At 37.2% G+C, this 27,623-nt stretch overlaps 1 long non-coding RNA gene across 1 annotated transcript; it reads right to left on the bottom strand.

Annotated features, from left to right (window-relative positions):
• Positions 1–1,058: 1,058 nt before the first annotated feature.
• LOC124103443 (uncharacterized) lies at positions 1,059–15,050 on the bottom strand. The gene is made up of 3 exons (XR_006855194.2): positions 14,956–15,050; positions 2,356–2,578; positions 1,059–1,223 (listed from the first exon to the last, which is right to left on the bottom strand). It is a non-coding gene; the product is annotated as an uncharacterized LOC124103443 (long non-coding RNA).
• Between the last annotated feature and the right edge of the window lie 12,573 nt (positions 15,051–27,623).

Genomic DNA, 27,623 nt, shown 5'->3' with positions numbered 1-27,623 from the left:
CTGGCAATTATAAGGGACATTCTATTAAAACGACTAGCACATAATAAGTGCTCAGTAAGGGCCATCTATTGCTATTATTGTTTTCTGATACAGAAAAACATGCCCATAAAAGACACAGAGAGACAAATCTGGTCACTCACACACAAAAAAAGAAGAAAGATAATTCCCAAACTGACATCTGTATCCAAATGGTGTCAAAGGAAATTCTTGGTACTCAAGACTTAATAAATAAATGAGCAGGACCCAAAACAGTTCATACACCTGAATCTCACTTTAGACAAATTTATTACAAAGGCTGTAGTACGTATTTAGGTAAGAAGGCTCACAAAAGAACATTAGTGATTGTCTCTGGGAGGAGGCGATGCCCTGTGTGGTCTGTACTTTCTATTTAATTTCTTATTTGCCTGTTTATGTCTCTAAATTTGTTTGGCAAACATGTATTACTTTGTGAAAACAAAACAACATTTTTTGTATTAACAGAGAAAAAGGAGCAAAAAAACAATTTTGAAAATGGTTCTATATACGCTTATAGATTGTTCATCACCTGGGATCACAAGTCATGCTAATCTTGTGCCTTTTCACTTGGAAATTGTCCTTAACAATTCTTTCTGAGCTTCTAGTTGCAAAATAAAACAAAAAAGAAGGAGTGAAGTGTCAGTGGGAAATGAGAACATGAGGGCAGACATGATAATGATTGTTTGTTAAATGAATGAATAATGAATGAATGAATGAATGAAGGAGACAGTATTGCTGGTAGATTCTGTGGCATGACAACTGATTATACACAGTAAGATCTGTGCTTCTTAATATGCTCACAGTAGGTTCCAATTTTGTAGTAGAAACCACACACACACACACACACACACACACACACACACAGGTTTCCTCTGGTCTTAACAGCCTGTATGTACTAATGGAGTTATGTTTAGGGCAATATTTCAAATTCCATTGGCATTTGTCCCTACCTGCTTAACACAAAATCCCCTGAAAGTAACAAAGAAATGGATAATGAGAAAGTAGAAACAAACATACAAGAGAAATTATGTCCTGTTGTCTTTATTTTTTTCTCACTTGATTTCTAACATATCGAACTTTAAAATGTCTTCCAAAATAGACCTTTGGATAGACCATTACATCTTTGCTTCTTTGAAATCTGAAGATCACATGAGTGTGGGAGTCCATGTTTCCTTTCTCATACATTCATGTCCTTAGTCAGGCTCTTTCTGGAAGGGAATAAAGAGTCCTAAGCATTTTTGGTCTCCCAGAGCCCCAGGACAACACCGGACACATAAGATCTGAGAATACCTATACTTTTAATCTGGAAAAAAGGGTTCAAAAATTCTCTTGCCCTCTAACTTAGTGGGGTTTCTTGGAATCTCCAAAACTAGAAAATCATCCCAAGGCAAGTCTGGGGCCTGCTGCTCAAATGGGGCAGTTTTCTTTCCTCTGTACCCAATATTTACTAATTGAAATGGGATCTGAAAGCCTCCACTGGGAGTGCTCCAAACCATTTCTCTCACAGACTCTCAATCCTCTTTTCCCTCAGTAATCCAAGAAGGAGAGTGGATCACATTGAATTTAAAGATGTAATGAGTAAAAGAACATAAACCTCAAAGCACTTCTGGCTTTCAATACCTCATCCCATCTGAAATAATATTTTAATAGTGTTCTGAGAAAAAGAAACTGTGAAGATGAGTAAATGAAGAGTTGAATTAAGTACTTCTTCCTTTACTCACCTGGAGCATTTTGTTGGCTTTCTGCTACACATCTAGGAAAACCTAGAGACCCATGGGGCACTTTGGTGACAGACTCCCCTTTGCATTCTTCCTGACCCTCCAGTGCCCACTCCCCTCCACTTATCCCTGGGAGAGACCTGTCTTAGTGCATTAATGAAATCACTAACGTCTAGCAATGTGCACCCTAGTACCACTGTTTCTAGAATGACATTTATATTATACTCTGCCTCCTGTATCTTTCATGAGGGAGTTTTTATGTGTCACTAAAAAATACTGGATAACACTCTTTATTAGCCCCATGATACCCCAGCCCATCAATACTTGTCCAGGGCTGATGAGATCATGCTCTGGTTTTTAATCAGAGTGAAAGAGAACAAGAAATACCTTTATTAAAAAATCAATTAAAAACCAGTTGTCCTAGGTAAACAAAAAGCATCACCAGGGCATGAAAGGAGGCCTAGTCCTGAAATGCAGCGGCAGAGGCACTGCTGAGGAGGAGGCCACATTTAATGCTAGCTGCTATCATTATCACCTTTGTCATCATCCCTCTCTGCTCATCACTTTCCTTTTTGTATTTAGATTAAACCCTTTCCCTCAAACACGAAAAGTGGCCACTTACCATTCTCATGTGCTATGAATAATTTTTCATAGATGAGGGATGGATTTTTGCAGAACTCTCTATAGATGTATCCAGTCCTCAATCAACCCGGCCTTTAAGCAGGAAACCTGAGTGATGTTCCAGGGTGCTGCCGACCTCGGATTTCTGCTTCAGAAGTATGTGGGGTGATGGCTTAAAGTACCAATTTCAGGGTCTCATTTCCAAAGAATCCTTTGTAGTCATGCTGAGAAGAACCCAGAAATTTACATTTTAAGCAACCAATCCAGGAAGGACTCATGTAAAAATAAAGGCTGAGAACTTCTCCTATAGGAGTCATAATCTGCAGGCCTGACTTCCTTAGGGCAAAAAGTTCACCAGATGACAGCTACCAGAAGCTTAGGTCTTTCAACATAGTCACCTGTGTAGTCACTCACAAAACCTGGTCAAAACCTAGAATTCTTCCCCAAGGAAGTTCCCTCCTATGTCACCCCCTGCCCAGACAAGCACTGGTCTGACTTTCATTAGCAGTGGGTAGTTGTGCCCATTCTAGAACATTGTACAAATGGAACCAAAATCTGTTATGCCTTGATTCTTTTGCACAATATCATATCTGTGAGATGTCACAATACAATGAATATAGTGCTGGGCCACATTTAATGCTAGCTGCTAACATCATCTTCATCATCACTGATTTCATCCTTTGAAGTTTTTTTATTATTTTAATTTTCCACACAATCTGTAAAAATACTTTTTTAGTAGGTGACTGGTCTTCCTGTTAAAAGGTTCCACTATTTCAGGGGCAGCCTGGGACCTCAGACACAACATGGCCGGTTAACTTAAAAGCAAAATGGCTACCACACAGATGCCAATCACCAGAGCTTTGAGACTCTGATGACAACAATTTTATCATGAGTCCCTAGACAGCTAGGTCACAATTTTTATGTGGTTATTTCTGCTGAGTAAATAAATACTGGTTCATGAAGCTCATGAGTAATAAAACAGATTCCTTTAAATGGAGGAAGAGGCCATAAATAAGAAAAGAGTCCTAGTGTTCCTCAACTTCTAGAAAGCTGAAGATGGGATCATTGTGTTCCCTAATTGCATTCTATCTGGATGACATTTAGAATCAGTTATTGAGGAAAAATATCACAGGACACAAATATTAGTCTTCATTCATGCTTTGGTTCAACTAGTGCTCTTTATATGGGAATGTAGAAAGTAGAGAAAATAGTGTTAAATTGATTTTATTATTTATTGTATTTATTTTTGTCAAGAAATCTTTCAAAACTGGAAGTCCCTCCAGAGCAGATTTAAACCCTTTCCAGTAAAATTAAATCTGGGCCTAAAAAATATTTGTGGCATTAAGCTCTATTTAGTAAGGTAAATTCCCATGATAGAAAGCCCAGGATCAGATATTATGCTGTACTTGAAAAAAAAATAACATTCATATTAAATAGTTTGCCTTTGGAAGAAAACAGATAGCAAGAAACAAACAAACAGAAGTCCTGAAAAAGGACAACTTCTCATCACCATGTGGATGGCGATAGAAGAAAGTGGCTCACAGGGAAGAAAAAAATGTTTCATTTTTTACACAGTGAGCTAGGTATTGTTGATGAACACAGGGAAGAGGTAGGAGTCAGAAACCCACACAGGAACACTTGGAACAAACACTCTGAGGCTCAGTACTTACAAAGGGATTGGAAGAATCCCTTTGGTTTGCCTTATTACAACAGTGGGCATTTCTATTCATTAATTTGTTCAATAAATACTCAGTGCCAATTTTGTGCTAGATACTGTGCAAGTTTAATCTGGCTCTATCTTGAAAACAAAAAGAACCTCATTTTACTGCAGGTTGATATTCATACTAATTCAATGAGAAATTTGTTTTGGCTACATTTTTTAATTTGCAGGATTACTTCTTTCAAACAGACGAGAATATAGGGTTTTTGATTTGCATCTCATTCTTACCCATCTCTCACCACATTATGCTTTGTGTCTTATTGTGTCTTGTCTCCCTTATCATCTTGAACACAGGACTGGTCTTATTGGTCTTTGTCTTCCTGCTTAGCAAAGACCTGGGACCTAGAAATTACTCAAAAAATTCTTGAATGAAATGAGAAAGAACAGAGAGCACTTTTCTAATTTGCCTCATAAAAAGTGCTAACAGTTAATGGAAGGTGATTCAATTAGAATCACCCAGAGAGATTTTTAAATGCTCATTCTCCAGGAGTCCTTCAGAAATCCTAATGAGGTCTGGGGAGGGTCTCAGGAATGCAGGGGGTTACAAGCTCCCTTAGTGATCATCAGGCACACTTGGGAAACCACTGGAAAGTAAAATATTAGCCATAGAATATAAATTGGAAAAAAAGAAATGATGTTTCAGCCGGAGACTTATTCATCTGGACAATAAACATTGGCATCTAACATGCATTTTTAAAAAATTAAGTGAATGTTTCAGAGTCGGCTTCCTTTCCATAGTGTCATATCAGTAAGTCATGCTCCATGGCATGAAGGTCTGAAGCCCTACCTTCTGAGCTTGTTGGACCATAGTGGTCCATTGCTACAACTTCCATTTCCCTGTTTCAATTCCTGATGTAAATGAGGGCCATTCTGAGGTTGTCTGAGAGGTAAATTTACTGCCCATTGATTTTCACAAATCCTGTGGGTCCTGTGAAATCCTCTTAAATGAGTATCAGATACAGGAACAAAACTGGAAAATTGAATAGGAAATGCCATAGCTCAGAATGAAACACAAATGTTCATCTGTTCTGCTGAAAAACACAGGCCCAGTGTGATCTGGTATAAGCCCAGGCTGATTTGATAAACACATATTTTAAGGAAAAGCCTCAGACATGCCCCAATTATTGTAAAGATGTCCAGTTTAGAGTAGGACAAATGGGCAGTGACTCTAATTGGCTCCTTGGACAAATTCAAATTTTGAATAAGCAAAGTAAATCGTGAGATTGTTGTAGCAGCATTTAGTTGAAATTTCTTGCAAAAGCATTAATTAGTATCCTAAAACACAATATGGCTCCTCCTAGAACAGGTTACCAAGTGCCACTTGCTAGCTGATAAAGTCACAATGATGTACTATGATGCCTTTGTGGGTGAATGGTTGGCAACATGAGGCAATCACCTTTCTTCCCAGCCTCGAATGCAACAGGCTTTGTGTAAAATTTGCTTATTTGCATTTTAGTGCAATCGAACGCATTGTATATATCTGTTAGCATCTCCTCTGCTAGCTGTTAGAAGTATAAAGTGAAATGATCCATGTGTCTGACCATACAGAGTTTATAATCGGACAGAACAGTTGCCTAAAATAAATAACATCGTAAAGGTAGAATGTGTTAAGTCTCCAATTGTGGTATAGACCAGTGCTTATTAAACTTTAATGTGTATATGAATCTTGGGATCTTGTTATAAAGCAGCTTCTGATTCAATTGGTCCAACAGCCCAAGATTCTGCATTTCTAACAAGCTCCCAAGTGATGCTGGTGTGAGGATCACACTTTGAGCATTGAGGTATTAGACATCCAAGTGGAGATGGCCAGGAGATGACCAGGAATATGCCTTGAAATTCAGAAAAGGGGTACAGATAAAATCTGGGGTGTTACAAACATCTGGATGGCATTTAAAGCCTGTAGACTGGCTGAAGTCACTAAGAGAGGCTTGTGGAGAAAGAAGACCAAAAAGTGGAATGTGGAGAATATATTTCATGCATGCAAATTTTGCTGGATCTAAAGGCTCCTTTTGAGAGTAGTGAAAAACAGGAGAGCGAGGTTGGAATACAGTTGCAAAGGGACTTGAATACCATTTTACAGAATTTGGATTTGAAGAACAATTCTTGTTTTTGATGGTCCTAGGAGAATCTAGTAGTTCATGTAGTTGATGGCAGATGACATCAGCCTTACATAGTCCCGTCACCCAGTGCTCATACAAAGAGTCACATAAAACAAGTTAAGCCATAATGCTACTCTGGGGCTCTGATAATTCCATAAAACATTTAAGGAAAGCAATTTTGAGTGACTTTCTTAAAACTGCAAGCAAGTTATTCCTGTAACCAAGAGCAGACTATAAATATGACACATCTCTGTTTAGTAATTGCTTTATTTCGGATTAAGACTAGCAATTTTCTTGTCAGAGACAGGCATGAAGTAGAAAGGGAGTGGGGAAATTCATACAGCTTGGGCAGTTTTTGCAACTTGAAAGCCAATTTACAATTATTTTAACAGGGCAAATTCTGCATTAGCGCCAATTTTTTCCTCTGTGGTCTTTTTGGTTTGATGTTTTTTTAGGATTCAGAACTTTATTAACCATATTAATAACCTCTTGTGTGTTGTTATTCCCTTCTAAACTGGACTATCATAAGAGACTTCACGGGGGAGGCGAATGAGAAAATTGGGAAAATTGGATGTTGGTAATAGGTGCTCAGGATTTACCAACCCCATCTACCCTAGTCGTTGAAGCAAATGTGCAGATCCCCAGGACTGGGTTGGCTCTTTGTAACCAGCTAGAAGCCATGTGCTTATGTGCCTTTTATATCTTAACATGTGGGCCTCAATCCAATCTTACCCAGGGCACCCTCTGTGCACCCAGTGATTATATGATAAATATGATTAAATTGTTTCATTCACTGAAGACAACATTCACAATTCCACAATTCCTACCCATCCCCCCAACCAAAAATTTTCTGTCTATTCTATTCTTTTTCAGTATCACTTTTTTTTCAAGTCAGAGAATGTGCCAGGAGGGGAGAACAAAAGGGTACTTTGCCTTTAAAAAGTTCTATCTACATATAAAAATTGATACAAAAATGATGAAATGTTAACATTTGTTAATTTAACTTTCAGTACCAACTATTCTAGTGTTTGTTATATTCTTTGTTTTCCCTACTTTATTTTTGGGGTTCTGGGGATTGAACTCAGGGCCTTGTGTCTGCTAGGCAAGAGCTCCACCACTGAGCCATATCCCCAGTCTCCTGCTTTGTTATATTTCAACTGTTTTTCAAAGTAATAATAATTGTAAAATTATTCTTTGCTGAGAATCCAAGGTAAACAAGCATGCAGTACCAAGCTGTTTCCCTCTAACTTGTTTTCCTGCCTCCACTTGCCTGGAATCAGAATCCACGTCAAGAGATGATCAAAGAGGTAGTGATGAACTTTTTCACCTTAAACTTAAAACTGCTTTTGGTTATAATGATTCTTTTATAGTTAATGTTTTGCTTATTCACCTGCAATAAAATTCACTCTTTTCAATGTGCCACAGTCAAGGTCTGAGCAGGCACCACCACCTTCTGCAATCCACTTCGCCTCTCAGCTCACTCCCTGGATACCACCAATCTTTGTCTGCCTTCGTGTTTCCTTTCCCAGCCATTATTATTTTTTAAGTACAGTCACATCCCAAGATATAATTTTTATTTCCAGATGACTTCAAATTACTGGGTTCTAATTGTGAGAGGTTTCAATGAACATAATATATCACTTTTTATTTTCCAGACCTGTTGAAAATGAAAAGTAAAAGCAATACAGCTTAATATCACAGAGAACTCACTTGATTTTTTTTTTTAGACCCACAATGTCAAATCCAAATCTTCTGAAATTTACTTTTAACTTACTAATGTTTTGTATAAGTGGATTTCACATGGCTCTCCCAGAGCTAACAGCAGCTCACATTTAGCTATTAGAATCTCACATGCAGTTTCTGTCAACATCCTTGGGCAAGGTGCAGAATGAACCAAAAACAAATTTATTTCACTCTGAAAGGATAAACAGGACTTCCTTTCTGGTTTCCATTTTGTGTCAGAGCTCACAGTAAGCTGAACTGACACGAAGGTGACAGCGTTTCTTTTCTTCTTCTGTTCCATGAAATTATTTTTAACACCGACATAAAGAAGTTTTAAACTTGCTTTCAGCACCTTCTTTTCAAATACTACATTCCAAGTTTAAGCTCAAACTTAAGTGTAATGAGACTGTTATCAACACCTGACAGAAAGGAGTGTAATGAATGAATATACCCAAACACCCTCTTGACAAGACTGCTTATATCATTCCTTAGGAAAGCACAGTAGAGATTATTTCTGTCTACTTTTTATGCATATCATTTTCCTAATATACCTTGGTGTCTTAGTAATACCAGGCATTTCTGAGAAAATCAGCCTCTGTCTACAGACACTGTGGAGAAAAATAAATGAGAAGTAAAAACAACTACTCTGTGTGTTCCTTCTGAGAAGAACTTTGAGTATTCTCCCAAAGCATTTAGAACATACATTTCTACTTGGGAAGTACATAAGCTCTATCAGTGAGAGTCAGGAACCAAGCACAACTGTTTTCTTTAATAATTTTAAAGAAAAGATAATTTCATAGAATGCACTAGGAAAAAAAAAACCCAAAATTTCAAAGATTCAGAGACTGAAGAAGTAGCGTATTTCCTGTTAAAGTAAAGCCTGTTTCCTTCATCAGCTTAGCATTATTTTAAAGTGCTTCTAAGCATGTGATAGTTTTAATTTAACCTAAAGCTTTCATGATATCAAATGAACACAAAATATTTACTTTCATAAGGAATAAACCTAATACATAGGCATAAAAGTTAGTTTTACAGCACAAAATTCCAAAAACAGTAAAGAACTTTGTGGTCTGTCATCTTTTAATTTAATACTTAGAGCTTTACAAGATCATCAGCCTTCACTATGAGAACTGTATTTGTACATATTCTTTAGATAAAGCAAGGAGTTGCTTAATATATTTGAAAAACTAGCAGCCAAAATAATCAGCTCCTAATCTACATTCCCATTATAACACTTTGGACATTTTAAATTTATACATATGGGTCTACTTGAATATGCAAGCAAATACACCCCTGCAAAGAAAAGACAAATATTTATGTACAAATAAATAGTGTTTTAGGGAACAGGCACTCAGATGTGAGGACTGATGTTTTATGACTTGACTCTTAGCCTCGATAAAACATGCTCACGAGGCAGCATTTTTCTTTGGGGATAAGTCATAACTTTGCCATAGAGGGCTATTAGGGGACCATTTACTGACATGGGACTGAACCTACAATTCCCACAGATAAATGTTATTTAAAAAGGAAAGCTGATGTAGGGGATTTTCGGGAAAATCTCCCCAGGGGACATGAAGTTCCCCTGATACCCAGCATGTAGTGCAATTTTCCATATTGGATTAGAGGATATTATGTTGTTCCTAAGTGAGATACGGCATAAACACATCACTTTTCCACATAAGATAACTGCACGTTTACATCTATGGAAAACTAATAACTATAAAACCGCAGGCCGATTTAGAGTTATCTTGGCTTGCACGAGAAAATGTTTGTCTCCCTATGTATGGAGAGGCATGTCCTTCAGCTGAAGGTCTAATAATATCTCCCGGGGAAGGACTTGACCCAAGTTCTAATAGGACCGAGTTCTTGTGAAGTATGAAATTGATTTCATCATAAAGTTACAATTTCTGTTCTCTAATGCCCCAAAGTGGTTATAAAAAATGGTGTGTGTGGGGGGGGTCGTCCTTCTTCCATTAGTTGCTGGTGCTATGAAGAGAACTAAATCTGCACGCATCAGGCAGCTTCCTACTCCTGTCTTCACCCCAGTGTGGAATCAGGCCCTAGGGAAGTTTACCATTTTCTGTCAGAGGACCAAAAGCAACGTGGGTATGAAATGCTACTTGCATGTTACACTTAATATGGAATAAAGTAGATGAATTCCTTTATCTAGTCCCTCTGTGTCACTTGAACCTCCTGAAATTTCTTTTTTGGGCAATGAAATTAGCCACAGCATAGATTAGCTAGAGAAAACAATCAATTTGAATTTGGCCCAGCTTCATAAATCCCTCTGGTTCACCGGTGATCCGATAGAATAATGGATGGGATCCCTAATAGCCAGCAGAGCATCACTTGAGTTTTAGTAAAAAGTGAGCAAGAAGAAATGGGCTAATATCTGAGTATGAAAATTTGAGCTGCACATAAAACATCATTGAAGAATATATTACATTAGCATATGGGACTCAACTTTTCAAATTACTTCCAAAATGTCTTGTTGTATTCATTCAGCAATTCATGGTGAAAAGAAAGGGGCTCATTATTACTATTAATTTAAAGGTAAGTGCATCAAAGAAATTCTCAACTTTCTGCTCCATTGACAGAATGCCCAGAGTTCCTCTACTCCTGTGACTAGCATTCTAGCAACACTTGATGCTTTTGAGTGTTTACTATGTGAAAGGATTCTGCTTAGTATTTTACATGCATTTACCTAATTTATTCATCCTCAAACCCAGGAGATATGCACAGGAGAAGATAATGACACACTTTAGTGGAAATAGCACTGGGATTAGGGTCTGATTGAAAGACCTGCTCTTGATTAGTAGATCACACAGGTAACCTAGGGGAAGCCTGCAGCAGCTTGCTTGCCCTGAAGCCCACCCGTCCTACCAGGTTCTCTGGCTTTTGGTAGTTCCTGGTCATTCTTCCCCTCCCTTTCCTCATCTTTTAGATGGGGACAAAACCTCTTTGAATTGTGAGAGGGTTAAAGGAGTTAATCTAGAAAACATGCTTAGAGCAGTTAGTGCTTCATTAAATGTTGGTTCTTAACATTATTTTCACTTCCTTGCTGAATGTCATTGGGCAGGTCCCTCCACCTCTCCAAACATTAAGGCTCTCACCTGAGAAAATGTTGATGATATTACCTGTCTACCTCATAGGCTCAACGCATGTAATATATATGAAAATGAAAATAGTTTTTTAATGACATGTTCCTTGACTTACCATGAGGTTATATCAAAATCAACTATCATAAATTTAAAATATCAAAAGTCAAAAATACCCTTGATTCATCTAATCTCCTGAACATCCTCGCTTAACAGCACAGTACAGTATGTAAGTTGTGCCCTCTTGTGATTGTGTGACTAGCTGGGAGCTGTGATTGGCTGTCTCTGCCCAGCATCGTAGAGTATCATATCACATGTCAATAACCTGGGAAAAGAGCAAGCTTGAAAACTTGAAGTAAGCTTTCTACTGAGAACATTTTATCTTTGCACTATCATAAGGTCAAAATTTTGTAAGCCAAGGACCCATGTATAGGGTTTCAGAGGAATTTGGCATCCTTTTTATGACAATAATATTGAGTTTGTCTCTAGATATACTCCTGAAAGAGTATTTTCCTATGGAGATAGAAGATATTAATTCCTCAATTTATTCTTTGAGTAAATATTAAGTACTTCTTCTGGGCCAAAAGGTGGGATGTGGAAAAGAACATGTAGTATGTGCTCTCAATGTGTTTGTAATCTGGGAGCAGAAGCAGACGAGAAACCACAGTGTTAAGGACACAGCATCCTAAGTGTTATGATGGACAGGTCTTTGGCTCAGTTTGCAACAGAGGAAACATGGGAGGTAAGAGTTCAATATCTCTGTGTCCAAAACAGCCTCATTGTTGATATGGTGGTCATCTTCTCTTCTTATGTCTATAAAAGTGAATTTCCATCTGTCTCCAGGGTCTTAGTATGATTTTTTTTTTTTTAAAGAGAGAGAGAGAGGGAGAGAGAGAATTTTTAATATTTATTATTTTTTTAGTTTTCGGCGGACACAACATCTTTGTTTGTATGTGGTGCTGAGGATTGAACCCGGGCCGCACGCCCGCCAGGCGAGCGCGCACACCAGGCAAGGGCGCTACCGCTTGAGCCACATCCCCAGCCCCTTAGTATGATTTACTATACAATGAAGACTATGATCAAAGGCCTCTTAAGTAATTTCCTGTTGTGCTGCTATTAGAGTTGGGCCCAAAGAATACCAAGAATTATAAAACTCACCAAAAAGCTTCAATTATAATTTTTCTTGTTGGGAAAAAAAATCTGGGTTTTCTAGAATAGGCTTCAGAAAATGGAGTCTATGGCCAGTATTTCATTAGATACCTTGATGACTTAATATCACTGGGCAGAAAGAGTTATAGAATATGTCATTTTGAGTGACCTTCATATGACTCTACCATTTCAAGACTTATCCCAGTGCTCCTCAAACTCTTGCTCCAGAGTGCCAGGAGGGAGGCCACTAGGAGCTAGGCATCTATAAAGAGTCTGGGCATAGCTTGGGGTCCTCTACAAGCATAACAGTTTTTGAAGTTTCACATTTTATCTAAAAATTAGTGTGAATTTTGCAGTCTAAGCTATGTTTATTTTAATTTCAGATTATTTTACATCTACGCTACATAATAATATAAGCTTATTTTCTCTCCAAATATTATTTCTTAATTTTTTTCTAACCATGAAAGAAATGTCATTGTAGAAAACTATATCAAAAAAATAAAGAAAAAAAGAAAGAAAAATAAAAGTAATATTAAAAAAAAGGAAACATATATCAAATTGCAAGTTAAAAAATTAAACTCTTCTATAATTCCCAAACTACCATTGTTGGTACTTTTCCTTCTAGTTATTTTCACATGAATATAGATATAGAGATATAAATATGGAATTGTATAAATATGTACATACAATTTGAAGTCTTCCCATATTCTTCAAGGCTATGTCTCCTTTTTGAAGTTAATAGTAATTATGTGATAATATGGCAAACATTTTTATTTAACAGTTTGATGAGTAGAAAAAATTTAAATATAGTTTCTGTAGCCTCGGTTGGAATCCAAACTCTGTTCACTTACTAGCATCAGGCTCCTCATCTATAAATAGAGGCTAATAATATTACTTTTCACAGAAGGTAGATGTGAGTTTGAAACACTTCAGTATATGTGAAGGGCTTAGACATGCCCTGGCACATGGTGAGCACCTAAATAAGGCACAGTGTTATTTCTCTTCACTAATTTGAAACAGTACCTTTGTTATACACTGAATTCTCTTAGGTACTTTGGTCTGCATCTGGACTTTCTATCTTCTTTCATTGGGGGCAATTTGTCTTTTTATGCACCAAAACAACTTTGTTTTACATGTTGTCTTTATACAAAAGAAGCCACACTTGGTTAGGCTAATTCCCTTTTATTATACTTCTTTTCAGAATTTTTCTGGCTATTATTTCTTGCCTATTTTTCCACAGGAGCTTTAGAACAACTTGTTTCATTAAAATATTTAAATCTTTCATTTAAATTACATTTGCTCAACATGGGAATATGTTCTTTGCAATCCTTCCATAACTTACTGTCCTTTGTTTTCATTACATGCTGCTTTATTCTTACTTTAATCTACCCTGTCATTGAAAATTTTTTTCTACCACACTCTCTCCCAGCTCTGCTACCTAGTTATTTTTAAAGAATTTGTTCTCAGGCTTGATGCATGCATGAAGGACAGAAAAGATAAATAACATTTTGGCCTCTGAAAGCAGTACTTATGCAGCTATGCACCCAGGTAGCACCCAAGTCTGCTCCTTTAAATTCCTGTGCTGTAGAAGCAGGTTTTATTACCCAGAAAAACAGGGTACTGTGTGGCTAAGACCATTTCAGAACTTCTAAGTTAAACAACACTAAGCATATTTTTATTCTTCAAAAACTCTCATACACTTTAATATCACTTCAGTATTTTTAAACATTAAACCTTAATTTTTTTTTCTGAGTCTCCAAAAGGAGATATGTTTTGCAGAAGTGCCCAATCCTTTGATTATGTGAGCTTTTCTAGAAAGGAGCATCTCTTACGAATCAAAATCCTAGACACATCAGTTTGGGAAATTCTGTTGAAAAGGGTTCTTTCAAAGATTGTGGTACCCAGGGAGAATTTTTTTGTTTCTTTCAGTAAACATCTTCATGGAGGTGGACTATTCATTTTAGAATCTAGAATAATTTATCTTGAATCTAAAGGAAATTCTCAAATTGGCCTGTGGGTTGAGTCTGAGTTCCATTTTTTGATAATGATGTCTATGTCCACATCTTCAAATAGCTTCATGTGTGTGTGTGTGAGTAGAAAGTTGACAGAGACTCAACCAGGCAAATGCTGCTCTGAACGAGAAGCCTGGGCCACTTTGGTTGTACAATGGTCTAACTTATCATATAAGTTTGAATTGTTGGCCAACAGAGAAAAATGCTTCCTAAAATACATACTGAATTTATTTTTAAAACTCTTCATTTAGAAAAGAATTACTTTTCTCCTTCAGGGAATTTTTATTATTTAAACAAAACAACACCCTGCCCAAGTATTAGGCTATCTACCAAAATAAAGTTTTGGTTTTCTTTTTTCTTTTTTTGGCAGACGGGAAATTATTTTCATGCAGTCATTTGTTGGACCTTGGGGTAAAATTCTATTTCATAGCTCCCTTGTTCCCAGGCTATGGTTTAAAAAAAGAGATTGATGTCTGAAATTTTGAGTGTATTTGTCTTATGAATTTGTTTGATTCTCTTGGGAATAATTATCTCATATCACTTGAAGGTTAGTAATTCCTTAGGAATGACCTCTCTATTATAATTAGTAACGTATACGTAGCTAGAAAAAGTGAAAGTTAATGGACTTAGTATCTGGCATTACTATTTTATTAAATGGTTGCTCTTTGTAACAAATAGCCAGAGTCATAGAGACTGTGCAATGGAGTGATCTTGTTTTATTTTCTGAGAACAGATAATGTAGACATGGTAAAACGATATTGCTGCATAAGAAAGATCTCATTATCAATACTAATTCTGTACCTGGCTGTTGGGAAGAATTTCCAGTGATTTCTTCTTTCCCAGTTTGCCACCAGTAGTTTATGGAGACTACACATCAGGTTCAGGACTTCAATGGAGCAGGAAAGAAGGAATGAGCAAAAGGAGGAATGAAGGGAAAGGGGAAAAGAGAAAGAAAAACAGAAAAAAATTAATCTTAAAAATGGTGAATCCAGAAAGTCAAAATCTTTCAAGAGACAAATAACAATGACAACAACAAAAAGACTCAGCTTTATTCAGGTTACTTAGAACTCTGGAGTGTGGGTTAGAAAAAATTTGCAAGGGGATTTGAAAGAATCTTCAAGTTCTACTCTTATACATCCATGAAAATGGAGGAAGGAAACAATCTAGCTTTGGGATATTGAGTGAAGAGGTTCTATCCAAGTCTTAGATGAAGGACATAGCTTTAAGTCAGATCTTTGTGTACACAGCCACAGGATCTAGGATGTTGGGTCAGGGGCTCCAGACACCAAGAAGATTCTTTAGCCCAGTCACAAGATAAATTAATTATTTTCTGTGTGTCCATAGAATCAAATCAAGAGTTCACTTTGGGAATACATTGTTCACTGTAGTTTATAAATTTAGTATAGGATCCATCAATAATTCCAATCATCAGAGAAAAAATCCTAGACTTAGAAGGAACACTGGATAGATGTCAACTACTTTCACCTCCTACTTCATAAGGGAATAAATACCCTTCCATGCCAGACAGGCATAACCTATTGTGTTTGAGCTGATATGGCTGTAGACCCTAATTGTTATAATGAACTTTTAAAACCATACATGGACCTGCATGAGTTAAAGAGTAGTCAGTAAAAACTTTCCATGAAGTTGGACCTCTAGAAGGACTAGCCCTACATATTTTAAAAAACAAAACAAAACTCTTTCCAGGAGCAAAATGAATCAGTAAGAAAGTTCAGATGTCCTCCAGTAAAAAACAGAAACTTAAAGCCTTGTTGCTTGCAAATTCTTAGTCTGAATATATAATACTATATGTTGTGGGAATCCCAATCTGAAAATTCAAGATAAAAATTGGTTCTTTTAGTCAACTACTTTGCTGCTGCGACTAAAAGTTCTGACCAGAACAATTTTAGGGGAGGAAATGGGGCTCACAGTTTCATATGTCTCCATCCATAGACAGGTGGCTTCATTCCTCAGGGCTGGAGGTGAGGCAGAACAATGTGGCGAAAGAGTGTGGCAAAAGGAAGCAGCTCACATGATGATCAGGAAGCAGAGAGCAACTCCACTGCCAGATACAAAATATATACCCTAAAGCCATGCCCCCAGTGTCCCACCTCCTCCAGCCACACCCTACCAGGCTTCAGTTGCCACTCAGTTAATCCCTATCAAAGGATTAATTCACTGGTTGGGTTTAAGGCTCTCACAACACAATCATTTCTTTTCTGAATCTTCTTGCATTGTCTCACACATGAGCTTTTGGGGGACACCTTACATCCAAACCATAACACTGGTCTTGGGTATATGAACTTCTAAGGGTACCCAATAGGTGCAAACTATACAGAAGAATACTTCTAGACTTTAGGGTGCACTGAATTCTTAAAATAATTCCCACTAATGATGAGTATATCTTAAAAATTAAAAAGCTATGAGGGGGAAAAAACACAATAGGGGAGAGCAGCAGACATAACTAACAGGACAACATTAAATAATGTTAAAAGAACTGAAAAATAAGTCTGCTTTAAAATGATTAAAGGATTACAGAAAGGAATTAAAACCATAATGACATTATAATATGCAATGAAATTAACTAAAATTAACTAAGATTTTGAACAGAACTAAATAAAACTTCTAGGAATGAAAATGTAAGCACTAAATTAAAAACTGAATAGCTGAATTAAAAGTAAACTAGTTACCATTAAAGAAAGCATTAAGGAATTAGGAGATGTTTGGGGAAATTACCTAAAGAATGGTAGAGGCATATTATATTAGTATATTTGTCACTGGTATAACAAAATACCTGGAGCTGAGTACTTATAAAGGAAAGAGGTTTATCTAGCTCACAGTTTTGGAGGCTGAAAGTCCAAGATGAGGCAGACTCATCCATTTACGCTCTGCACAGGGATCCCCTGACTGTTCACACTGTGGAAGCACATTTGAGCGGGAGAGACACTGTGATAAGATGGGAAACCAAAGAGCAGAAAGGCGCCATTCTTACCCTTTTATGACACCCTACTCTGAAGGGAACTAGCTAGGTTCCCACTAATTTCTTCCAAAAGCAGTACCCATTAATGACTCAGTCACTTCCTTCTAGGTCATACCTCTTAAAGGCTCCAGTACCTCAACACCATCATCACCCTGAGACCAAGCTTGCATCACATGAATCTTTGTGGAACACATTTAACACATATCCAAACAATAGGAAAATCTTTTTAAAAAATGAAAAATGAGAAAGAGTTTAAGAAGCACACAGAAAAAAAAGCAAAGATCCAGCATACATACAATTTCTGGAAATGAAGAATAGAAAGAATCGAAGTGTGGAACTAAATTATCATGAGCCTTGTATAACTTTAATAGAGCATGTGCTAAAACTATCATTGAAAACTGGAGGCCATGTGTTTAAATAGCAGTTCATGAAGCTCCAATAGAGCTTTCGTGAATTCAGAGGACTAGTTAGCCTTTAGTCTTCATTTAGATGGATGCAGTTATAAAATTCAGTTTCCCCTAACTGAATTTATTGAGAAGAGTGAAGAACTTTCCCATAATGTCCAGAAGTTTCTTTTCATATATCCAAGGATGCTGACTTATAACCTTAATACTATGAATGTTTGTTTTGGGGAACCACATGTATTCAATTGTTGGTTGTAGACAATTCTGTTCTCTAAATTACACATTGTATCACAGGAGGCTGAAGTTACAGCTTCAGTGATCTTACTACTTCTCCTTGTCTTCATAATTTGGGAAAAAACACATTTTTTTCCCAAATAAAAGGACTGTTGTTAAACATTTCAAATTGTAAGAAAAGTATCTCATTCTATCATAGCTGACATGGATAAAACGCTGGAGAATTTTCTGAGTTGAAGAAACACAGAAAATTTTATGGTAGGAAGTAAATTAATCCAGGAGGATAAATAAGAATAGTGCCCATCTAGAGAGACAACAGGCATAGCAAAACACTAATGATATAAAGAAAGAAAGTCTTAACTATAATCAGAATGAAAAATAGATCATTCATTCATTTATGTATTCAACATATTCCTCCAATATTTCCTAAACCCCAGACTGGGTGCTTAGGGGTAAATATGTAAATAGAGAAGATGGAAGGAAGGAAGGAAGGAAGGAAGGAAAGAAGGGAGAGAGGGTCAGAAGTTAATGGAATAACATCTTTCAATTGAAATAACGTTGTGGTGATTAACTCACCAATTCATTGATTAAGCCTCTGTGATCTTGTATATTGAAATCAGTTGGTATTTTCCTTTAACTTAAATACATTTCTTAGTAGTTGAATTAGTTTCCTAGTGCAGCTAGGACAAATTACCACCAAATAGTGGCTTAATACAACACAAATATTACCTCGATGTTCCAGGGGTCATAAATCCAGTCTCACTGGGGTCACGTGGAGGTGGCAGTGAAGCTGATTCCTATTAGAGGCTCTAGGGGTAGATATGTTCCTTGTCTTTCCCAGCATCCAGAGGCCACCTATATTCTTTGGCTCAGGGCCCCTTCCTCCATCTTCAAAGCCAGCAGTGTAACCCCCCCCCCCTCCTTTCCTTCCTCCTTTCTTTTCTCTCGCTCACAAGCACATGCTGTTTCTTCCATCAGCATATCTCTTCCCCTACTGATGACTCTCCTGCCTTCCTCTTATAAGGATCCTGTGATTACTTTGAACCTACCTGGATCATCCAGAATGAGGTCCCCATTTCAATATCCTTAAATTAGTTATACCTGCAAAGTCCCTTTGGGCGTATAAGGTAACATTCACAGGTTCTTGGGATTAGGATGTGGCTATGGTCATCTTTGGAGGGCTGTTATTTTATCTACCACAATAGTTGTTTCACCTTCACTTTTGAATAATGGTCACCCTAAAATTCTGTATCCAGCTAAATTAAACCATTCACAGAGAGAAAGTAAATAATATTTCAGACAAAGACTTGAGAGTTTGACAATGACTGAGAGTTTGATATTCACTTGCTGGGAAAACCACTAAGGTCTTTTCTTCAAAAAGAAGAAAACTGAATTGCACAAGGAAGGATTGAGAAGGATAATGCAAAAATAAAAGGAAATAAAATAAATATATTTGTTGATATGCACGAGTTATGTAACAACAACAAAGTCTAATTCTAATTTTTTTTTTAAAAGCAGCATAAAAATACTGTAAAACAAGAATATGGAAGATGAGTTGGGGGAGGTAGAGGCCTGGTAGTCACAGGAGTCAGAGCAACCCAAGGTTCTTTTGAGGTGAGGGGGGAAAACATAATGTTGATTAACCTAAGAAATCCCATGCAAATTTGTTGAATAACCTCTAAAAGAACAGAAATTGTTATGGCTTGGATGTGAGTTTTCCCCAAAAATGTGAAATGATTAGTTTATGAGACTCTTAATCCAATCAGTGAATTAATATTAACTGAGTGGTAATATTAATAACTGAGTGGTGAATAATAGTTATTATTAACAATTAATTATGTTAATAATTAATTAATATTAGTAACTCAGTTAATGCTAGGTTATGAGATTCTTAACCCAATTAAGGTTATGAGAGTCATGATTAGGTTATGAGAGTTTTAACCCAAATCAGTGAATTAATATTAACTGAGTGGTAACTGAAGGTGGGTAGAGTATGGCTGGAGTAGGTGGAGCATTGGGGTCATGGCTTTGGGGTATATATTTTGTACCTGGTGAGTGGAGTCTCTCTGCTTCCTGATCATCATGTGAGCTGCATCCCTCTGCCATACTCTTCTATCTGATATTTTGCCTCACTTCAAGCCCTGAGTAATGGAGCTGGCCTTCTATGGACTGAGATTTCCAAAACTATGAGCCCTCCAAAGAACTTTTCCTCCTCTAAAGTTGTTCTTGTCAGGTCTTTTAGTTACAGCAAGTGAAAAGCTGACTAAAAGAGAAAAACATAGATGTAGAAGGAAAAAAATCACCCCCAAAGCATGGCAACTCTCATACTCATATCATGGCATGTGCATATAACAATATAGCCTCTCTCTCTCTCTCTCTCTCTCTCTCTCTCTCTCTCTCTCTCTGTGTGTGTGTGTGTGTGTGTGTGTAATAAAATGGATAGAATTGCAAGAAGAAATTAATAAATACATACTTCTAGTAGGAGTGTATTTATTGATACCCTTAGATAAAGGAGGTAAAAATGTAGTAAGGACAAAATAGATGAACAAGTTACTTAACAGACTTGGTCTAAAGACCATGTATAGAATACCATCCTTCAGGGTACCTCTTTCAAGGTACCTCACACAAGCATTTACAGAAATTAACCAGTGAGCCAAAAACAAGCACCAAATACTCTACATGAGTACTGTCCAATTGAAATATATGAGCCATGCATGTAATTTTAGAGTTTCTAATACCCACATTTTAAAATATAGAAAGAAGCTGTGAAATTACTTTTAATAATACATTTTATTTTATCAATAATTCAAATATTATTTCTTTTTCACATATGTCTTAGAAACATAGTACATCCTAATTTGGTTTAACCTCATTTTGGGAACTTGATGACCACATATAATGAACTGGACAGGGCATCACTCTGTTATTCATAACACTATCTCATATCTCAGCATAATACAATTAGAAGTCAAAATCCAAAGATAGTTTAAACAATAACACATTCTGATGTTTGTAAATTTTGACTGTAAAATTAAGTGAATCATAAATCTAAACATTTGGAAAATATCAAAACTTCTAAATAATTCATAGTCAAAGAAGAAATTAAATGGAAATTATGAAATATTTATAACTGAACAACAATAAAAATATAGATGTTAAAATTTGGAGTACAAAATGTATAGCTTTAAATGTCCACAGACAGGGATGTGAGTTACATGAAATATGGTGTATGATAGAGTGACATTTCAAGTTGGGGGGAAAGAATGGGCTATTTATTAAACAGTGCTGGGTGAAGGGTTATTCATATGGGAAGAACATCCATAATTAAATCTTGTCTCACACCATACACTGAAAATGAATTTTTGATACAGAGTTGAAAATCTTTCCGTTTGTAAAATGGGACAATACTATTCATCTGTCTAAGAATATTAAATCGGGCAGAAAGAAACTACATCTAGACCCAAACTTTCAGTGATTCCATCATTATTTCCCATATTTTTGTGTGAAATTAAGCAGATAGATAAAAGGGCATGATTTATAGGCAAGCATGCACCTCAGATTTGAGGAAAGACAACAGAAGAAGAAGGTATGCAGGTTTAGACCAGGGTGTGAGCTTGGGCAAAAATAACATCAGTTATTTAGACCAAGTTGTAAAATAATGATAACAATACCTACCTATCAAGGTACTCGTAGTAATTTAAATAGATCAAGTACATAAAGGGCCTACAAAATGTTGATTCCTTTGCTCCAAAATGTAAGGTCCAGAATGCCTCAAAGGCATCTGTCCTAGTGCCCTGCATGCTCTTTCAGTAATGCTAGGCTTCCGGGGTTGATTCTGTGGTGATACATAATAATCCAGGATGCCCTGAGGTGGACACGAAGAACAAGGGCTGTGAAGTTAGGCAAACTTACATTTAAATCCCTGGTTAGTTCTTATTAGCTGTTGGGCCTTAGGCAAGATGCTTAACATCTGCAGCCTCAGTATTTACATCTGCAGGTGGGGTTAGTTATACTACCTGTGTCTCAGTCAAGAGTCTTAGTTCTAGCAGCAGCCGTTAGCTCTGGCTAATGTAGACAGAAACAAGTTGTGTAAAAGGTACTGAGCTGTCACAGCTTTTCCAAGCTACGCAGCCAGAAACCAGTTCCAAAGTCATACCTCAAACTCATCATATAAAGAAAAGATCCTCCTGATGACACCAGATCCACTTCTGCTTTTGGAAGTTGGTATGTCTCCCTTGGCCACAGCAGGCTTCAGGCCATCCCAGTGTTCATCTTATGCTCTCTGGTCCAGGCCTAAGTCATCTACCTGTCCACATTGTACCTGCAAGGGAGGCTGGGAAAGTAAGTCTTTAGCTGGTATGAAGGGAAACAGGGAGTCTCTGCCTCCCTTCAGACTGGGAAGCACTCCAAGAGAAAGGGCGTTCAGGTGCTGGTGGATAACAAAGAGTGCCTACTCCCTCATCTTAAGGTTATTGTGAGGAAAAACGAGCCCAGCAGAGTATGCAGCATTGTGAAGGGGTTCAGAGCTCAGCTGGGAGGCTGAGTGACGGCCCACAGAAGTTGAGAGTAGTTTTGGAAAAACGACAGAACACATTCTGACCAGAAAACAGAGTGGATATATTAGAATAGCTCTTTTGGTCAGCCAACTTAACAAATGTTTCCAGAGATTCTAACTCCTAAATTCAAACATGATACACAAAGGACCATTAGAAAAGAAAACTAAGTTCCTCACTAAGTTCCTTTGCTGGGAATCACCTGTGACACAGAGCAATCCTGTTTCCACTGCTTCCAGATTGTCTGTGTCCAGTGGGTATAAGGACATGGCCTTTCTGAGTGCAAGAAGTAAACATTCTTTTTATTCTCACAAAATTTGTTTAAAATTAAACTTATGAATATCATTTTAGTATAGAAATTCTTGTAAAAATGCTTTAGAAGCAAGAATTGAATTCATGGAAAAAAAGACACTTCTTTCCAGATTCTTTTCTTTCTACAAATAAGCTTAACTAAGACTCACACTAGTGACTTTTCATTGTCACTTCTTTAAATTCTCTCCCACATCATAATAAGGCAGCAAACATGTGGCCGGTCATGTGGATTTTTGCACTCTTAATTAGCATTCTTCCTGCCTAGATGTGTGTGTTCAACTCTATCCCCATTTTCTGCAAACATGGGGTCTAAGATATACATTAGACTATAAGCCTGCCTGAAAGAGAACAGCATGCATTCTATTTCCTTATGAATTCTCACAAAAGCTGGTTCAGGGTGGCACAACTCAAAAGGAAAGTTCAGCAAGGATTTACCACAGGCAGTCTGTGTGCTGTGTCTGGTGAGCCACGGCCAGCACATGGCTCCCAGGAGCGTGCTGCACACCCTGCACATGCTTGCTGGGAGAGTGATCATCATTAAACAATATTTATTAAATAGTCTAATGCATGTGGTGCTGGGCTATGTAAGTAAGTAGAGCAGTCTCAGCCGGTGTCCTTTGGGAGCTTACAATATCAAACAGGACATTTTTCAGAGCCCAAAGTTGCCCAGATGAGGCACTGCACTAAAAGAGTTCATTCACACCAGAGAGCCAGGCTTTTCTCTCAGCCAGCAGCTCACTCTGTCTGGCTTTCCAAGCTCTAGGCTCAGGCTCAGATCACTTAAAAGGTCTATTATTGGAAAATCTCTGTGCTAAAAGAGACCTTACACTAGGACTTCCACAAATGCAGTCACTCCCTTCCACACCATCCATTGAGCAGTGAGGTTGAGGCATGCCCAGTTTCCCTGGATTGTGGTGAAGGCCAGCAGGTATAATGTGCTCTCTGTAACACACATCCAAACACAATACAGGATACACAAGGAAACTGCTCTTTCTGATATGTGGGGATCAGAGAAGACGTCGCCGAGAAGAGGGCAGTTGAATCAGTTCTGGCAGTTAAGTGAGGTTTTAATGGGTAAAGACCAGATGCATGCATTTCAAACTTTTGGATGGGCTCTGGAACACTTGGGGGAAATGATGAATATCTGCCAGGCTTTTGAGTAATACCTGCCCACATGGGGACTATTTCATCTATTTCAAAACTCCTTGGAGCTCCAGGTTGGCAGTAGTATGGCATGCATTCAGCTCAGGGCTGAGAGCCACCCCTTGTTTTCCTACTCCCTGGCACTATTGCTCATTCCCTCTGTTTCATCTCTGAGAATGCTCCACCCCAGGAACACAAGAATGACAAGGTAAAAGAGTAGCCATAACCCAAACTTCAGCCATGCCAGATGAGCAAAGACTTTGGGGATAGTTCAGACATAGAAAAGAATCCAGCTGTCCCTACTGTTCTGGGTCACAGTCAGTCAGACAAGAACAAGGCATTCTCATACACTGTTAAATCCAAATGATCCTTTTCTCCCATTCTGGGAATCAACAAAGAGACCTCTAAGGACATTCTGTATGCCAGGTGTTTGGCAGTAACATCAGTGGAAAAACAAGTCCATGTAGCCTCGTAGAAGTTAGAGGTCTAAAGGATGTCAACAAGTCATAATCCATCCCCCTGAGTTTAGCCTGGAGGAGAGACAAGCCAAAGAGCAGAGATGGGTGGTTCCTATTCCGATAGTTTCTTGGGAGGATGCAATTTAGGACTCAAGGTACCCAGCTGATCCTGCATAGTCCTTTCTCTTGAATCTTCCCTTACCACAGGCCACCACTTTTATTCTTCTCATTGATTGAGGTTATAGATTCAAGAGGATCCTGCCTGTTCTTCCACTCCAACTTGCCACGGAATTGACAAAAAGCATGGCCTTCGCCAAGGGTCATCATCTTGGAGGACGAATCCTCTGCGCTGCACCAAATTCCTATTGTATTTCATCGTAGGATCTCTTCAGTTCCTTCTGCCATGGATATCTCAAATGATATCACACTATCATATATACACTTTTCTAACAAAACTAAATGATTCTTCCTTCATTTCTTTTCCCCCTAAAGCAAAATGCGAATGGCGCCTCAGTCCAAAGGATTTCACAACTTCACGTACAAAACAAGCCAAATTTGAAAGAAAACATTTCAGCTACATAAAATGAGACCTCCAACATGTGTGCAGCCAAGTTTGGAAAGGCCTCATTCTTTGCATGGATGAGTTGCTCAAAATTCTCCTGGATTTTGCTGGACACTCGTAACCTTCCTGTGAGCCTCTACTTCTTAATCAATCTGACTCACAATTTTTGTTTAATGTGGTTGCTTATTAAAGTCAAACATGCTCTACTTCTATAATGTAGTAACAATGTAGGTTTGGATTACACTCACATATGTCATTTAGGAAAAAAAAGTGATATCATCATCAACGGAATTCTTCTGGAAGCCTGATGAGTTGTACACCGTGGTTCTATCTTCCTGACAACATAATGGGAACAATTCTAGAGATTTTTGTGACATTGAGTGTAGAGAAATTACTTGGAAATTATCTGGCTAACAAGTAGCATTTGAGGTTCTGTTGATATTGTTGTGGTTTTAGATCTTTATTGTGTTTAAGCTGGCTGAGTTTGTTTCTTCATTCTATCAAGTGGACATTAAATAAAGTAACCCAGACAGGAAGTTTTTCACCAGTGGATGTGCAATTCAGATTGGTCACTCCAGATTTAAACTACCAATGATTTTTATTCTATTGAAAAATTAAGGGGAATGTATTATTTTATCCAGGGAAGCAGAAGTAGGTCATTTGTTATTTTTATATTATTAATTTTTTTTACTCTAACTTTATAACTAAATAAAAATTTATAGAACTTGAGTAGTCCAAATCATTAATCTAATTTAATTTAACAGTCAAGTACCTATAATGGATGGGTGGAAGAAAAAGTTGGCTAAAATGGTACTTTGTTGAGTAACAAAGATATTTTTCCCCTGCACTGTGAATATTAGTCTTACTATAGGAAAGTGGAGAGGAAACCATCCATAACCCAAGTACCCAAAGACCAACACTGCTTCAATGTTGGCGAATTTGCATCTGCTCTCTTCTGTATTCATGTTATTGGTTTGTAAATGTTTGTATTCATGTTATTGGTTTGTAAATGTGTGCGGTCACACTGTATTTAAAATTTACATATTATTTAATATTGCAACACAACAACTTTCCATGCCTTTATTAATTCTTTGTGGACCTTATTTTAAGTGGTTGCATAATATTGTATCAAGAAAATAACTTGTTTAAATACATGAGATTGCTTTACTCTTTTAAACGAAATTATAATGGACTATTTGTAACAAAGTTTTTCCACTTTCAGAAGTAATTTTCTTTAGGATCAAGGGTTTATTTAGCATTCATTTATTAAATATTTATTGAACACATACTCTGTATTGGGATCTGTGGAAAGCAGTGAATTAGGAAAAGACAGTTCAAATGTTTAGAAGAAATTGTTCAAGCAAGTAGAAGAAATGCTCATAGAATTCATGTCTTAACTCATAATTCATTCAACAAGTATAAGATATGAATTTATCGTGTGCCTGGCACTGGAGTAGATGCAAAAAAGACTCTATTGTATATTGGTTAAGCATCTCTGGCACTCAAGTAGTTGCAAGAATCTGCAAAAGTTTCTTAAATTTTTCTTTTTTATATTGATTTTTATTTTTTTATTTTTTTAAATACACAACAGCAGAATGCATTAAATTTTTATTACACATATAGAGCACAATTTTTCATATCTTTGCAAAGTATGTTTATGCCAATTCATGCCTTTATACATGCACTTTTTTTCTTTGCATTACAATTCTTATTACACACAAATACCACAATTTTTCACATCTCTGTTAGTATATAAAGTATGTTGACACCCAATTTGAGTCTTCATACATGTACTTTGGTTAATGATGTCCACCACATTCCACTATCCTTGCTAATCCCCTGGCCCCTCCTTTTCCCTCCCACCCCTCTTTCCTATCTAGAATTAAATACCTTTTTCAGAAGTGAGAGTGGTGTGTTTTTATGCCATTCACAAGAGTATTTAAAGTCTATAATTATTTTTATTTAAGTGAAATCTTTATTGCTGCCCTAGGGAGTGCTTAGTCTTCTATTATGGGAAAAAATGATTTTAAGGCTGTGGTGTACAATTTAATAATTTTAGAGGATTCCCTCTTCAAAATGTCACTATTTTTAGGAAAATCATATCTTGATATCATTGCACTGTTTTTTGTCAAATTTGGAATTTCCATGTTCTACTTTGACAATATCTAGTGCTTGATCCTGTGCTTCGTGTAGAGAAAGGAACTCATTAAAGACCTAAAGGGAAAAAAGAGACAGCAACTTCTTCTGGCAGTATTAAAGCATTATTTATGTAGCAGGATCAGAGCAATATGATTTTGTTTTTGCACCATTATGTTATATAGTTCCCTGGAAGAGTGTGACAACAGAGTATGGGAATGTCTGTGCATACACATTTCACATCTTGCTTGGCCATGTGAATGTAACTGTGCCAGGAGCCCTGGATGTCAGTTTTCAGTATAGAAATCATGATGTAGAGCTTTAGTTCCTGAGTAACTGTAAGAGAGATTCCAGAGGGACAAGTTCAAGAATGACTTAGAAATTATAGACCAGATCACACAACTGTCATAAAGCTATCATCAGTTAATAAAACAGGGTTTTCTTTTCATTTAAAAAAAAGTTGGCTTTTTTCCCCCTTGAAAAAAAATATTGATGTTGGAGGCCTTTGCAACTTGTCTGACCTTTTTTCTGCTGACTTTTTCATTTCCTGTTTCTTTCCTTTCATTTTTTTTTCTCTTTTGCATATCGTGAGGTCTTTGGAACAAGCTCTAAATGTGTTGAAAACAAATATCCATTCCCTAAAAATAGTGTAGCTTCAATCTTCTTGCTCCCAGAACCCTGCTATTC

The sequence above is a fragment of the Marmota monax genome, unplaced genomic scaffold (genome assembly GCF_021218885.2).
Source record: "Marmota monax isolate L192 unplaced genomic scaffold, Marmota_monax_Labrador192_F-V1.1 WCK01_AAM20220418_F8-fsc00006, whole genome shotgun sequence".
In the NCBI taxonomy this organism is placed as follows: domain Eukaryota; kingdom Metazoa; phylum Chordata; class Mammalia; order Rodentia; family Sciuridae; genus Marmota; species Marmota monax.
The sequence above is the reverse complement of the archived record's forward strand: the minus strand, read 5'-3'. Positions and strand labels throughout refer to the sequence as shown.